This window comes from Thunnus thynnus, chromosome 18 (assembly GCF_963924715.1).
Source record: "Thunnus thynnus chromosome 18, fThuThy2.1, whole genome shotgun sequence".
Taxonomy (NCBI): Eukaryota; Metazoa; Chordata; class Actinopteri; order Scombriformes; family Scombridae; genus Thunnus; species Thunnus thynnus.
Window position 1 is genome coordinate 4,588,327 of NC_089534.1, and position 14,963 is coordinate 4,603,289.

At 40.8% G+C, this 14,963-nt stretch overlaps 1 protein-coding gene across 1 annotated transcript in view; it reads right to left on the reverse strand.

Annotated features, from left to right (window-relative positions):
* The window catches only part of myt1la (myelin transcription factor 1-like, a), a 77,172-nt gene extending 76,091 nt beyond the window's left edge, over window positions 1-1,081 (reverse strand). The window contains exon 1 of the mRNA XM_067572337.1: window positions 904-1,081. The gene's annotated coding sequence lies outside the window, so the exon portion shown is untranslated. The remainder of the gene's footprint in view (window positions 1-903) is intronic.
* Between the last annotated feature and the right edge of the window lie 13,882 nt (window positions 1,082-14,963).

The following is a 14,963-nucleotide window of genomic DNA, read 5'->3' on the forward strand; positions in this document are numbered from 1 at the left end:
ACAAGGATATCATGACACTAAGATACCGATAGAGATGCTACATATGTATATAATACACGTTGCAGTGAAAACAGAGGGAATAAACTTAATAAAAAGGTGCCATAAGGTTGCCAGTGAATAATATAGGAACACTGACACCCTGTAGGAATATAAAATAGCATACAGCCTGGATTATCAGATCCTATACACGCACTCACTATAGAGAACAATAAGAGCCTCATAGCACCCTGTAGGAACATTATAGAAATAGGATATTATAGAGCGCTGAGCTATCAGAGTAATAATACTGACATTATATACAATTATCATAATGAAACATGAGAATAAACATAATCAAAAGGTTGCATAAGGTCACTACAGGCTCGCTACTGAGCAGCACAAACAGCCTAGTAAAGGAGTATCATGGGAATATTATAGGAATACACAGACAACCTATTAAACTATACAAGTCGCAGCATAAATACTGTTTACGGAAATCATATAAAAAATAGAAAAACAGCACGGGAAACGCTGCGTAGTGACATAATATTAAAAAAATATGATGGATAATTGTCACCAAAACTCCTCCTTGAAACAACAAAAGCGTGACACACACTATAGGAGTGATATATGAACATACAGGAGGCACCACAGCATACATTGTCCCTGTAAAGGCGCATAAAGAGCGGCACGGAAACGCTGTCACAGCTCAGGATTGTTATAGGGGAACATAATAAAAGACTGTCACCGAAACTGAGCCCCCGAAAACAACAGAAGCATGACTGACACACTGTAGGAATATTAAAGGAATATAATAGATGTATCGCAGCTGCGGAGGCGCATAAAGAGGCGCATACAGCACGTCAGAGCCCTCCGGATATTATAGGAATATAATAGAAAAAAAACAGCAAGAGAGAAACATACTGAAATGGCGAAGATGGAGACTCCTCTATCTCTCTGTCTCTTCTTCCTCCTCTCTCCTCTTCCTCTCTGGTTGGAAAGTCTGCAGCCTCCTTCACTCTCCACTCTCTTTCGGGTCTCTATCAAGGTCTCTCTACCCTTCTCGCTCTCTTTTGTCGCTGGCCATGCCTTCACTGGCGGAGCGAGAGATGGAGGAGGAGGAGGAGGAGAGAGGAGGGAGGAGGAGAGAGGAGGGAGGAGGGAGGATGGAGGAGGAGGAGGAGGAGGGGGGGGGGGGACCCAGACAGACAGACAGGAGGGAGCAGAGGATGATGATGATGAAGGTGGTAGAGGGAGAATCAGACACTGCAGCAGCAGCAGCAGCAGAAGAAGAAGAAGAATTCGGCGGGTTTACCTCTCTCTCTCTCTCTCTCTCTCTCGCTCTTTCTCTATCTATCTCTCTTTTCTTCCTCCTCTTCCTCTTCCTCTCTTTTCTTTACGCAAATCCTGCGACGCGCCCGATGGAGAGGCAGCGGGGGCGCGCATGCAGGCTCCAAGGATGGCAATGCATCCCCTCTTTCCTCTGAATTAATTCCAAGCGTGTAGACTCAGTGTGTGTGTGTGTGTGTGTGTGTGTGTGTGTGTGTGTGTGTGTGTGTGTGTGGCGGCCCTGCAGTCAGTCTCTGGGTGTTGTTTTGATTTTCCACCCCGCAGACCAGATCACACACACACACACACACACACACACACACACACACACACACACTATAGGCATTGAAATGCATCAGTGTGTAATTCCCTTTGTTGAGCTCTGTGGGAACAAAGAAGTTTGACTCAACAACTTTATTATCTTTATTAGTAATAGTAGCCTTGTATTACACTCCTTTTATATGCTTTATAGATTAGTAGTAAGACATTAATTATAATAACTTGAACACATCTAACCCCAGTTGGTTGGAGACTGTCTGACAGGAAACGACAGGATCAGTTATTTATGCAATTTATGCAAATGTTTATGTTTAAATTCATTCACATGACAGAAGCGCTCCAGCAGCTGTAAGTTAGTAGCCTGATTATTATGGGAGAAACGGAGGAAATCAGGTGACTTCGGGATGGATGGATACGTCAACAAAACACTCGACTTTGTCACCGGAGATCACCTCGTTTCCCTTTTCAAACCGTGAGTCCACACTGAGTTTTAAAAACTATGATCATCTCCCATAACAACATGTTCAATGTTTCCCTGAACCTAAGCAGATCATAACCATAGTGTTGTCATATGTTATAACCTGTTAATTTTTCAACAGTTTTGTCCTGCTGATTACTGCCGATAGAGGCGCCAGATCAGAAAACAGTTGCATGTGTTGATGTGGCGTGAATGGACAAACAACATATTTTGTCCCTCTAATATAGAGAAGAGAAAGGAGAGGCTGTTGGTACACTGACATTTGTAAGTTTTTATTAACGTTTCAACCATAGCCTTTACATAAAGATGGACATAGCGATGTGTGACATCACCTGTTGGTTTGCTATGGAGCTGGTTTGACATCCAGAGTTGCAGCTTATAGTCGGCGCCATCTTTTCTGTTTAGAGCCAGGATCTTCCAAATAAGGAGTGCAGGGTGTTGCCTTTCACGCTCTGGAAACACTCCCCGCTACCAAGCTAACGCTAGCTTACTGGGAGCACTGAACGCTTCACACCTGGGCTAACGTTAGCTACTTTAGCTAAATTATGCTAACAGGACACGTATCATAATCCAACTCAACGCAAGTCGTGAAGCCGGGCAGAGCGGCGGGTGAGCCGACTGTCAATCACAGCTGTCAGTGACCACCTGCACACTTATTAGAGGGCCTGGATTTGAAAAAAAAGGATTGACTTAGTGTTTCTAGAGAGGAGTTGAGGCTTTTTGAATGGCAGTCAGTTGGAGCAGCTGTAGGTGGCGCTTTAGGCCCCAATTTTTAGCAGTCTGGCGCGGCTGTTTGTAATTGTTTTCAATGAGAGTGAAGCTTTTTGCTGCTTTTGGTTTTTCTGCTCTATGCGCCTTGCGTTTTTGCAGGAGCGCCCTGAACGCCTCGAGTTGAAAAACAAAACATCATCTGACACAATTTGCATTTTTTGCCGTGGTCCAATCAGATGAATTGAGAGGCGGGCCTTCTGTGGTGGTGACGACAACCACTGGAGAGAACAATCACGGAGAGACATGTTAGCTTAATTTCTCAAGCTATGCCTGGATCGGCCTCGATGGGACATTTCTAATATACGGTGGCCCTGAGAGCTCAACACGCTGCAACAAGAACTGCAATAAAGAAAACACAAGCAAATGAAGAAAACCTTTTCATCAACTTGACCAGCACAGTGGTTGGAGAACAGAGAAAGTCTTGGTTGATGATGATGATGGGAGGAAGATTGTTTAATTGACATGCTTTCTTTAGAGATCCAAAGCAGAGTCTTTCTTGATCTTTCTCCTCTTTATTTCCCTCCATTTCTCAATTTTTCCCAATTTTCCCTCCTTACATCCTTTCCTCCACTCTTACCTTCCCTTCTTCCATTGATTACTTCCTCCTCTCCTCATCCTTACTGTACCCCCCCCCCCCCACCCCAACTCTTCCCACTTTACATTTCTCCATCCATTCATCTTTCTTCCTCCTTTCCCATCCCTCCTCTCCTGTCCTCCTCCACATCTCTCCTCAATCTCTTCTTCCCTCCGTCGTCTCTCAGCTCTGACAGCAGACCAGAGTGAACTAAGGACACAGAGACAGAGAGAGAGAGAGCAGCAGAGCGAGCTTGGTTTGAGCAGACTGACCTAGTTAGACTCTCCCTTCAATAAAACATAGAGACTGAGAGGAGAAACGCACAGGTCTCTCTCTTACTGTCTGTCTATGTCTCTCTATCTCTGCTTCTTTTGGTAGTTTTCACTTCAAGATCTGAGTCTGGAATCGATTTCAACTCTGTCAGATATGTCCAGCAGCAATCAGCGAAGGTTGAAGATGATGATTTGATTAAATATTAAAACTAGATGTTGTAGATATAAACTGAAACATATTTTTTAAACTTTGATGTATATTCTCTTTGCAGAAATGTGACATTTCCATTTTCTCACAGTTTTAAAGCCCCTATGTGTAGGATTTCAAAATTCTGACTTTGGTAACATCATGAAGGAAAGTGTGGCTGACGGCAGTGCATAATGCTAGCCCCCCAACACATGACAGACATGAGCTGGAAAATGTAAAAAAAATAAAAATAAAATATTATTAAATGTGGGCAATGTTGAGGAAACTCCAGGAATGTATTAAAAATATTTAAATCAGCACATATTATTATTTCCTTTTGGTATAAAACAGTAGTTACATTAATCTCTCAAGTACTAGCTGCCATTTACAAGTGTCTCTGTAATTTTTAACTCAGTTTTTATTTATGTCTTTTTGATTATTTCCAATTTTGAGAACTAAAAATGCCAGAAATATCTCAAAAAGCAGGTTACAGGCCTCCTCTTAAAAAACAAGACTAAGATTCAACAGCCATGCTAGCGGCTCTGTGAGGCTAAATGCTAACTTCAGCATGCTAACATGCTAATGCTTTGCAGTTCCACCATGTTCACCGTCATGTTGGAATGCTAACATTTGCTAATTAGCAGTAAACATAAAATGCAGCTGGAGATGATGGGAATTAAATTCATTTTGCAGGTATTTTCTCATAAACCAAAGAATTGCTCACATTTAAATTTTGACTTGATGTTGGCGCTAATCATCAAAGTTATTAAGATACACAGTTTCATGTCAATCCGTCCAATATTTGCTGAGATATTTCAGTCAGGACAAAAGTAACTGACTGACCAACCCATCAACACTATTGTGGCTAAAACAGCTTTTCCATTTTCATTTTAATATGAACGCCCAGACGAGTATGTGAAAATAAAAAATGCTAATTAGATTATTGCAATTTTTAAATTTTTACAGAAAAAATACAACATACATGTGGAAAATTATAATGCTATTGTGGAATTACATTTTCATTTTCAAGTCACATTAAAAGTCTACATTATCATTTTAATATAGTCCACTACAGGCTTCCGTACATACTCTTTATTTTTGGATATTTGCTGAAAACCTTCACCAAATAAAAACAGAACAATAATCATAGATTTATACCAGAGGACGGTGACCTTGACTTTGCGTTTCTCCTCACATAACTCTGACAGCAATATAAAAATCGACACATTGTTTACTGTGATAGATTACAGAAACTTGAGGAAGTTTGAAGCCTCTGCAGGTTGGTTTTGTCTACACACCTTCACACAGGCAGATCCGTCCTCCTCGCACTGATCTAAGCCACTTAAACAGATTTCTGTCGTTCCTACCTGTTTGGATCTAAACCAACAGACACATGCAGTCGACTTCTCCGGATGAATTCAGAGACACACACTCCCTCCCCTCTCTCTATAGGTCTGCAGTGTGTAGGTGTGCAGCAGTGTGTAATAGGTTTTTCAGTGCAGCTCTGCAGCCTGAAGCCTCCACCGGGCTCAGTGGGAGAAAGTCAATTACAGCAGGGCTGAGCCTGGCCTGCGGGGGGGTGTATGGGAGGGAGATAAGAACGTAAAGATGGCTGTCGTCGAGCGCTCCCCCGGCTGCATGTATGGGCGGCGAGCGTTGCACTTTGCCCTCCTGCATCTCTCCAGACTGCAGAGCCAGAAAGCTGCAGCAGGGACTCTGAAGAGGACTGACAAACAGGAGAGCAGATGATGGGGTTGTATTCAATATTATACATTTTATATAGTTTGTATGAAGTTTGTTATTGATTGCTGTAAAACTGCATCTTGTTCACAAACAAAACTCAAGTTAAACTCACATTAATTGATTTTTTTTGGCCACAGAAACATGCAGTGGACACAACACTCACATTTCATCAGCTTTTGAGTTGATATGTTGAGCTTGTTATAGGAAACTTGTTGCTTATTTCAACATCCAGCAGTTATTACATTACATTATCATTCATTTGAAGTCGTGTTTCTGTCCACCTGGTGAATTTAAGTCCAGTATTCACTCTCTTTTAGCTCTGTTTTTACTCTCTACCAACTCCTGAGGGAAATATCTGGCTCTTTAGCTGCTAAATGCTCCACTGTGTTCACCAGCTAGTCTACAGCTAACTGTGTCTATTTGCAGCTTTTTCTCTTAAAATAGCTGCCTGCTGCGGCCCAGAACGACGCTATGAGAGCACTGTGAGTGAACCAAAACAGTAAAGTTGCAGCTGGACAGATAAACAATGAGCTGAAACTCGCTATAAAGCTCCGTAAAGCCGAATGAAGCTGCAGAGTCAATGATAATTCTCTGTAGGTTCATCACTACGAGCCACAACCTACACATTGCACAGTCAGCTCAGACATTGTTATTATGAAATATATCAGGTAAAACTTTATTAAGCACGTTCTTAATTTCCAAATAAAATGTTTCCCGGGAAAGAAATGTAATTTGGGACTTGATAAATGGAAAACAGAGTATTCAACAGATACACTTCAATTAATTGTTAGAATAACCTGGAGAATCTTTTAGTCGGTGCACAGCAGGTCAGCTGAAGTTGTAAAAGTATGAAATTCATCCACAGGCAACAATTCAACATATGAACAACAAGGTTTCAAACAATAATCTGGGTAATACCTGGGTTTAAATGAAGCTTTTCTTTCCCAATTTCTCTATAATTAATACCAAATTAGATTGTTCTTTCCAGGAAACCTCATAAGAAATTACTTTGACATTAGGAACATGTAAAATATTAACCAAATATCAATTATAGTGATTTTTTTTAGATGTTTATAAAGAATCATCACAGGCTTAGTAGCATGAACCACAGTACTTGTTGAAGTTACTGTTGCACGGCACATTTTCATACATGTGCAGTTAAAAATACCATAAAAACAACAAAACAAAAAGAAAAAGATAGAAGAACAAAATAAGTCTGCAAGCTTGCAAAAAACAGAGAAACAACATTTTTGTGATGCAGCTCAGATGAAAAATCCTTTTTCAGTGGATACAGTGAAGCAACATCGTCTGTCCTGAGGCACTGATGGAAAATAGTTCTGAGTTCTTTCAACTTTTAGTTTTACCCCTGATTTATTCATGTGCAACTGGTCGTGTTCTCAAGGGCCTGCATTCGTTATTGGGATTAATTTCACTCAGGATTTAACTGATAACCGTACTGTTATCTAATGACTACAGTTGGATTACCATTGAAATTAGAGGCACAAGGCCCTGTGCAGCAGCATCATATCTATGATACTTATAACTGTTAATTCAACTCGATGTGAACAACTGTATTCAAATATGTAGTTAGGACCTGCTTCACACTTAAATATAGTCATTCAAAAGCTGTTGAACCACCTGTTATATGTAATTTAGACCTCTAAAACTACTTTTCAATCAAATCTAATCTGGTTTTATCTTTGAAATCTGGACAATGGATGATTGTAGAGACACATTTAAGGACAATAGCCAGGTTTCCATCCAAATTTAGCACAAGTTTCCAGAATATCTGTGAAAGAAAATTCAAATTAATGCACATTTTCATCCACTGACATAATATTTTGAATATTTGGAGCTGGTGGCGCTAATTCTCCAGCTGGTGCCATTAAACCATTTCAGAGGAAGATGACACGAGATGACGTCATTAAAAGCTCAAACAGTGAATAATTGACATTAAGTGATTGCACTTTGTCACATTTTGCTTTTATCGATACACCAACTTTTCTACTTTTTTACTTTTTATTGATACACAGCTGTAAAGTCTCAATTAACTGAATCACTGCTGTTCTGTATCAGTGAGTGGCAGGAAGTAGGAGAACAGATATTTAAGTGAAACAGGAAGTTGAGCTCTGTGTGGTGGCGGTGAATCCTCGGCTCAGACGGCGGCCAGGCGACATCAGACTGGAGGCTTTGTTGTTGTTGTTGTTGTTGTTGTTTTCGTTCCGATCCGCCCAACACTTCTGGGATTCAGGACACACACACACACACACTTCTAAACACATGAAGAGAAGTGAGCATGAGAATAGACATGTATAGCTGGAGATTTACACACAAATACATGTCTAATCATACATATATGAAAAGTAGAAGTATTCATTAAGAAAAATGGTGTCATATTTATTATATATGCAGATATTATTTTTACAGTATTCACCCCTCTCTGATTTTTTTTGTTTTATTGTTTTACAACGTTGAATCACAAGTTTTAATGTGGCTTTTATGACACTGATCAACAAAAAAAATACCTTCATATGTCAAAGTTAAGATAGATTTCTACAAAGTGAACTAAATTGATTACAAATATAAAATACATCTTCTGTTTTATTTGTAAAATCTAGATCTGAAAAGTAGCTCCAGTAAGTATCTGAAATAAATGTAGTGAAGTAAAAAGTACAATATTCTCTCTGAAATGTAGTGGAGCGGAAGTATAAAGTAGTATAACATGGAAATACTACATATAAAGTACTAAAGAAAGTACTCAAGATTGTAGAAGTACAGTACTTGAGTAAATGGACTTTAGGTGCTTCTCCACCCACATGGTTTAATTCATATATTCAATTTGTGCTTAAAAAAATGGAAGTGGAAATGCTAAAAACTGTACATGAAGCACTTCTCCGAACCCTAACCCCTAACCCTAACCCCTAACTCCGAACCCTAACCCCTAACTCTAACCCCTAACTCCTAACCCTAACTCTAACCCTAACCCTAACCCTAACCCCCTAACCCTAATGTCCACTGAATAAACACAGTAGTGTTTCTCTCACTGGTCTGTAGACTTCACACTGGGATGATGTCACAAACTCTAAAGTAAATCGCTTTTCTTGGCTTTGGGAAGGTTTTATAAATATATATGTCTTATGAACAGTTTTACAGACGTCTCTTTTACAATGGTGGTCTAAGGGGGAAAATGCTTTTTGGGCCTCAGGGGATTCTTTTCACTACGATACCACAAGTGGCAATTAAGAAGAATTGGCTGCCAGGTTGAGTAGGTGGCAGCTCTCTTAATACATCCACGGTCCTGCCTGGAAAGTTAGCGCCACCAGCTGTTTGTCAGGACGACCTGACCTCAAATATTCACAAAACATCAGCGGATGGATATTCTGTAAATTCAGTTAAAATTTGCGCTGCATTTGAATGGAATCCCAGTTAATGAGACATTGTGTGTGTGTGTGTGTGTGTGTGCATATGTGTGTGGTCTCATTTGTTTCATCCCAAATTAAGAAGGCGTGACAGCAAGCCATTGTGTGTGTGTGTGTGTGTGTGTGTGTGTGTGTGTGTGTGTGTGTGTGTGTGTGTGATCTTGTATTGTTTACGAGGACTAATTTGAAAAAGTTAAGACATTTTGCCTGGTCCTCACCTCTTCAACAGGCTGTTTGAGGGTCAACACTTGGCTTTAAGGTTAGATTTAGTTGTGGTTTAAATTAAGATGCGAGACTACAGATTGCATTGTGTCAGTCAAGGTTCCCACAAGGATAGAAATACAATTGCATGTGTGTGTGTGTGCGTGTGTGTGTGTGTTTCTGAAAGCCCAAAGCTCCTCGCTGCACAGGATTAGCAGTCTTGCGTTTCAAACAGAGGGAGAGAGAGAGAGAGTCAGACTGATGCTCTCCCTCTCTCACTCTCTCTGCAGAAGCTAATAAGCTCCACTGGTTTTCCTCCTGCAGTGAGCTGATTACAGCATTATACCTCATATACCCCCAAAACACCAATATACTCCCTCCAAATCCCAACATACTGTACCTCCATACCTGCACATACCCTACTGTCTACCTCAGTGCACTCCTATTACCAGATGAATCATCTCATGAGGGTTATTGCTCCGATTTAAAGTACCTCCCTGCGTATATTCCTCCACTACGTTTAAGAAGAATATACATAGACACTCAAAAGATAAGTCTCGTGATATTCTATATTGTTGTTATTCAAATCCCATAAAAAGGAAGAAACAAAATGCACAATTTCTCCTTAAAAAACGACCAACAGTGTCCAACTGTTTTAAGAAATTGTTGAACCAGTGGGCTTGGAGCCAAGTGCCACAGACAAGGAAAGGATTTTTAGAAAAATAAAATAAAATAGTTAAAGCTTTACCTGCAATATTCCATTGTAGTATTTATACACTTAGAGAAGTGAAGGATTTGTTTAGACTTCACTGCTGAATAACAGTGTGTGAATGTGTTAAAGGGATAGTTCACCTTCCATTTATACATTCATATGTTGTCTTCCCTTGAACATACTGAGCTCAAGGCGGTATAAATATATTACACATAATATATCATACTCAGTGCACCTTCACTCACATGCAGCCAACAGAAGCCTTAAAGGGGATGCGCATCTATATTTATATTCTGGGGCTCTGCTGGAATATCTTCACATGATTTACAGTTAAAAACTCTTTATTTATTTTATACTGGCTCTTTAAGCAGCCCCTCAGTTCAGCCTCTGACTGAATCAGGCTGTTGGGGACATATTTTGATTTTCTGTTATTTTATACTGTTATGATGTTGGATGTTAAACATGGTTCCATAACTTTGGGTGAACGTATGTAAAAATGCTCTCTGAAAGTCAAAAGTCAGGGCTCCGTTTACAAAGTTACCTCTACTTCCTCCTCATGATGATGTCAGATTGTTCGTGCATACCCACAAACGGCGTCTGTTCTGTCGTCTTTGTTGCTCAGGTCGTTCCACTCTCATATTTCGTATCTGATTCGGGATCAAACATGTACAGATGCATTTTTAGAAGTCGACATTTTGAGTAAAGAACGAGAAAAAGAAGCAAAATCCGACAACTATAGTTTGTTTACGTAGGCTCCTGAGCCGGAGGAAGCTTCCTGAAACTGACCAATCAGAACAGAGTGGGCTCATCAGGAAGCGGGGCCTTAAAGAGACAGGAGCTAAAACTGCCTGTTTCAGTCAGAGGCTGAACTGAGGGGCTGCATAAAGGACCAGTAGAAGATAAATAAGGAATTTTAAACTGGAAATCATGCAAAGATATTCTAGTAGAGCCCCAGAATATAAATATAGAGCTGGAAATGTGCAGAATACATCCCCTTTAAGGCCCCCCTACAGATGAGTCCACTCTGCTGTCCGCAGACTTCCACCAGTTCGGGAGGCTATGAAACAGTAGTGTTAATATTTCACTACTTTTTATGGTTCTTTACTCAAAATGGAAACTTTTCAAATACATCTGTAGATGTCTGAGTCTGAATCGGATCCGAAACATGTGAGTGAACAATGCAAACAACCCGTGGAACAACCTTAGCAACAGACGGCCATTTGTGGGCGTGTGCGAACAACCTGACGTCATCACGAGGAGGAAGTAGCATTCATGGCAGGTTTAAGCCCTGACTTTTGACTTGCAGGCATCATTTTTACATACGTTTACCTCAAGTTTTGGAACTTTGACCTTGTTCAACATCCATTATAATAACAGACAGAAAAGCATGTTATGTCCCCTTTAAGAAGGAGGGATGGAGGAACAAAAGAAAGAGGGAAGGAAAGAAGGGAATAATGAAAGGATGTAAGGCAGGAAAGTAACGGATGGTTCAGTCTTTACTGGTCTGTTTCTAATCTCTTTCATTCTTTCTTCTATACATCCATCCTGAGACAGTCAGTGTGTGTGAGAGAGAGCGAGAGGCAGGAGGAGAATATAAAGCAGGGGGAGCAGAGACACCAGGGATATACAGTCTGTCCTAACACACACACACACACACACACACACACACACACACACATTCACACACTCTCTGGCTGTCTACCACTCATCTCTGCTCGCACACAGACTGAAAGAACAGGAGGAGGAAGAGGAGAGGAAACAAAGGGAGGAGAGGAGGAGGGAAGAGTTTCGTTAATCATCTAGAGCAGTGGCTCCCAACCGGGGGTATGCGTATCCCTGGGGGTACTTGAGCAGCTTGCAGGGGGTACATGGAAAGATTGGGGATTACAATTTATTACCAAAATGATAAGAAGATATTCCAAGTCATTTCATAAGCCCGTTGCTAAAATGGTTGGTGGGCGCCACATCTAGTCCCACCCCCCCCCTCGGCAGGTGTCAACTGTTACAATACTCTATGAAGAGGTCACGCATGTCAAACCAACTAGTTAGCAAACATGGATAAATGGCTGAAACATCCAGTTGCTGTTGCTCCGGATTCAGGTTTAGGAGAACCAGGTGACAAAAGGGAAAAAGAAGCAAAGCTCACACACCAGCAGCTCAGTGAAAAAATATATTTTATGTATGTATGGTTTTCTTTGCGGGGAAGTCCTGACAATAATTCACTGAAGCTAGCACCAGAGCACCAAACAGTCAGGAAGTCTTGGTAAAACTGAGGACGTTTTCGTCAGTTTCTTTCGGACATTCGTAACAAAGACTTTTGCTACAAGAAGCACTGGCTGGGAGTTAAATCAGCTGAGCGCACTTGGTCTGCTACACCCAGTGGGCCCAAAGGAGACCACGGACTTCACCTGGAGCTGCACCAGAGAGGAAACGTTGACAGGATGTGACAGGACGTGGAAACTGGGCAGTGCAAGCTAAGCTAACTGTTAACTCATACAATCTGGTAGTTCCAACAATCATGTTGCCAAATGTCCTCTGAACAGCAAAATGGATTATACAACTCCCCCATCAATCTACATCGAGACACTTTTCTCTCTAAATGCACTTTAATGCACTGTGCTGCTAACTGCTCGACCTTTTTTTTGTTTTATTCCTTTTGGGATTTATATGTTTTTATCATTTTTTAATGGGAATTTTTAGAAATACAGTATATCTTTATCCTTTCTGTTGTTGCACTGCTGTGGGCTGGGAGGAACAGCATCTCGTTTGTATGAAAATACACAAGAAAATGATAATAAACTAAATCTTGAATCTTGAATCTAAAACTGTCAGAATTCAAGTCAAGTCAAACTACACTGAATAAAGTGACAAATGTGTCAAGCAGATCACTGGAGGCGTCTCGCGCCGTGTCGCCACTTGCGGCTAAGTCAAAAAAAATCCACATTCTATGGTCGGAGATCTGATTCTCCCTGCAGCCGTAGTAGTTTTTGGCTGAAACTATGATTGGCAAGAAAGCAGCTGAGACTGTTCCATTATCAAACGGCACAGCGTCCCATCGCATCAATGATATGTCCATTAATATTTTTGGATGAGTGGTGGATAAAATGAAGCATCAGGTCTTTGCAGATGGATGAAATGACAGATGTTAGTGGGTTTGTGTGCTATAAAGACGTGTCGGGACGTAAACGAGCATATTTTGTTTTGCAAGAAGCTTACAGGGAAGACAACCGGCGAGGAAATTATTTCAGGTCATAGACAGCTTTTTCAAAAGACGACAATCTGGAGCGGAGATGGAAGTCACATTTGTACAGATGGCGCGGTAGCAATGACGGGCAGAGAGTGCACGGGCTACTTGGGGCGACATAAAGAAGTGGAGGCACTGTATTATTCACCGGGAGGCACTCGCCAGCGAGAGAATGAGCCCGGAGTTAAGTGCTGTTTTGGATGATGCAGTTAAGGTGATCAATTTCATTCAAGTCCAGGCCAATGAATCACAGGCCGTTTCAAAATCTTTGTCATGACAGCGGGTCAGAGCACGAGCAGCTGCTGCTTCATACAGACGTCCTCCGGCTGTCTCGTAGTAAAACGCCACTGAGACTGTTTGAACTTTGCACCGAGGTGTTTGTTTTCCTGAAAGAGCATCTGCACCTTCTCGCGGCAGCGTTTGAGGACGCGTCTGTTATATCTTGCTGTGATGCGCTCGTCAAACTGAACGACCTCAACCTATCACATCAAGGCAAGGACTCTCACATATCCTCGACATGTATGACAGAGTGAACGGATTCATAAAGAAGGTCAAATTACAGGAGAGGAAATGTGAGGATGGAGATGTGAGCTGTTTCATGCCCATCTTGCCATCACTGATGTTAAATGAAGTCCTGCGGTGAAAATAGTGAAAGCACATCTGTTCAAACTCAACGCTGATTTCAAGTAGTACTTCTATGATATTGAAGCAAAGTCAGAGACTTGACTGGAACCCATTCAGTGCGAATGAAAGCATCAGCCTTCCTGCAAGACTGCAGGAAAGTCTAATGGGTTTGTCCTCTGACTGCGGGTTAAAGGTGGCACATGCTGAAAAGTCATTGACAGGAGTTATGATGTGATGTTGAAAAGGAATATCTTGAGCTGAGAAAACGTGCGTTGAATGAACTTTTGTCTTTTTGGATCTACTTGTGAATGTGTGAAGGAAGTGACCTTCTCAGCTTTGACTCACATCAAAACCAAGCAGAGGAACAAGCTGAATGTGGAGAACAGCCCGCTAACAGCTGTTACCACACTGCCCTCCCCAAACTATAAAAGCTTACAGAAGACAAACAAGCTCAAGTGTCTCATCAAAGCTCAGGTGACTGATGAAAAGGAGGTGAAACTGCTACTGGGTGAGTCGGAATTTTATTTTTTTTTACACTCACAATAAGTGTAAATTAAAGTGGAGTCATTCAAATGATTTTCATTTAATAATCGGCTCTGTTAGATGCTAAAAGTTTGATATTTAGTTTAATAGAACAAATTTAGGAGAATCATCAACATGCATGAGTGAGAGGCTGCTACTGGCAAAACAACTCAAGACTGAAAAACTTCATCACAATTATTTTCTTTGATGTCTGAGTTTGATTAATCATGATGAGATTAACCAAAAGGAGCGTTTGAGGCTATATAACCCCATATTTTAGATTTATGAGATTACATATCTATGAGGTTAGGGATACATGGATGTTTACAGTTATTATTATTATTATTGGCTCATTAACATGTAAGTGATACTTTAATGTTGTAATTTTAAATACTATACTATATACTGTTGGGGGAGTTTAACCCTCCTGTTGTCCTCGGGTCAATTTTGACCCAGGAGGTGTTGTTATGTGCTGTCATCAAAAAAAATTGAAATGGTTTCAAAACAGTATCCTGACTAAGAAATGATCAATTATTTTAACTATAGTTGAGATCAGACTGGTAAAAGTTTAGTCAAGATATTGTTCAAACCATTTCAGTTGTTTTGATGACAGCACATAATGACACCTC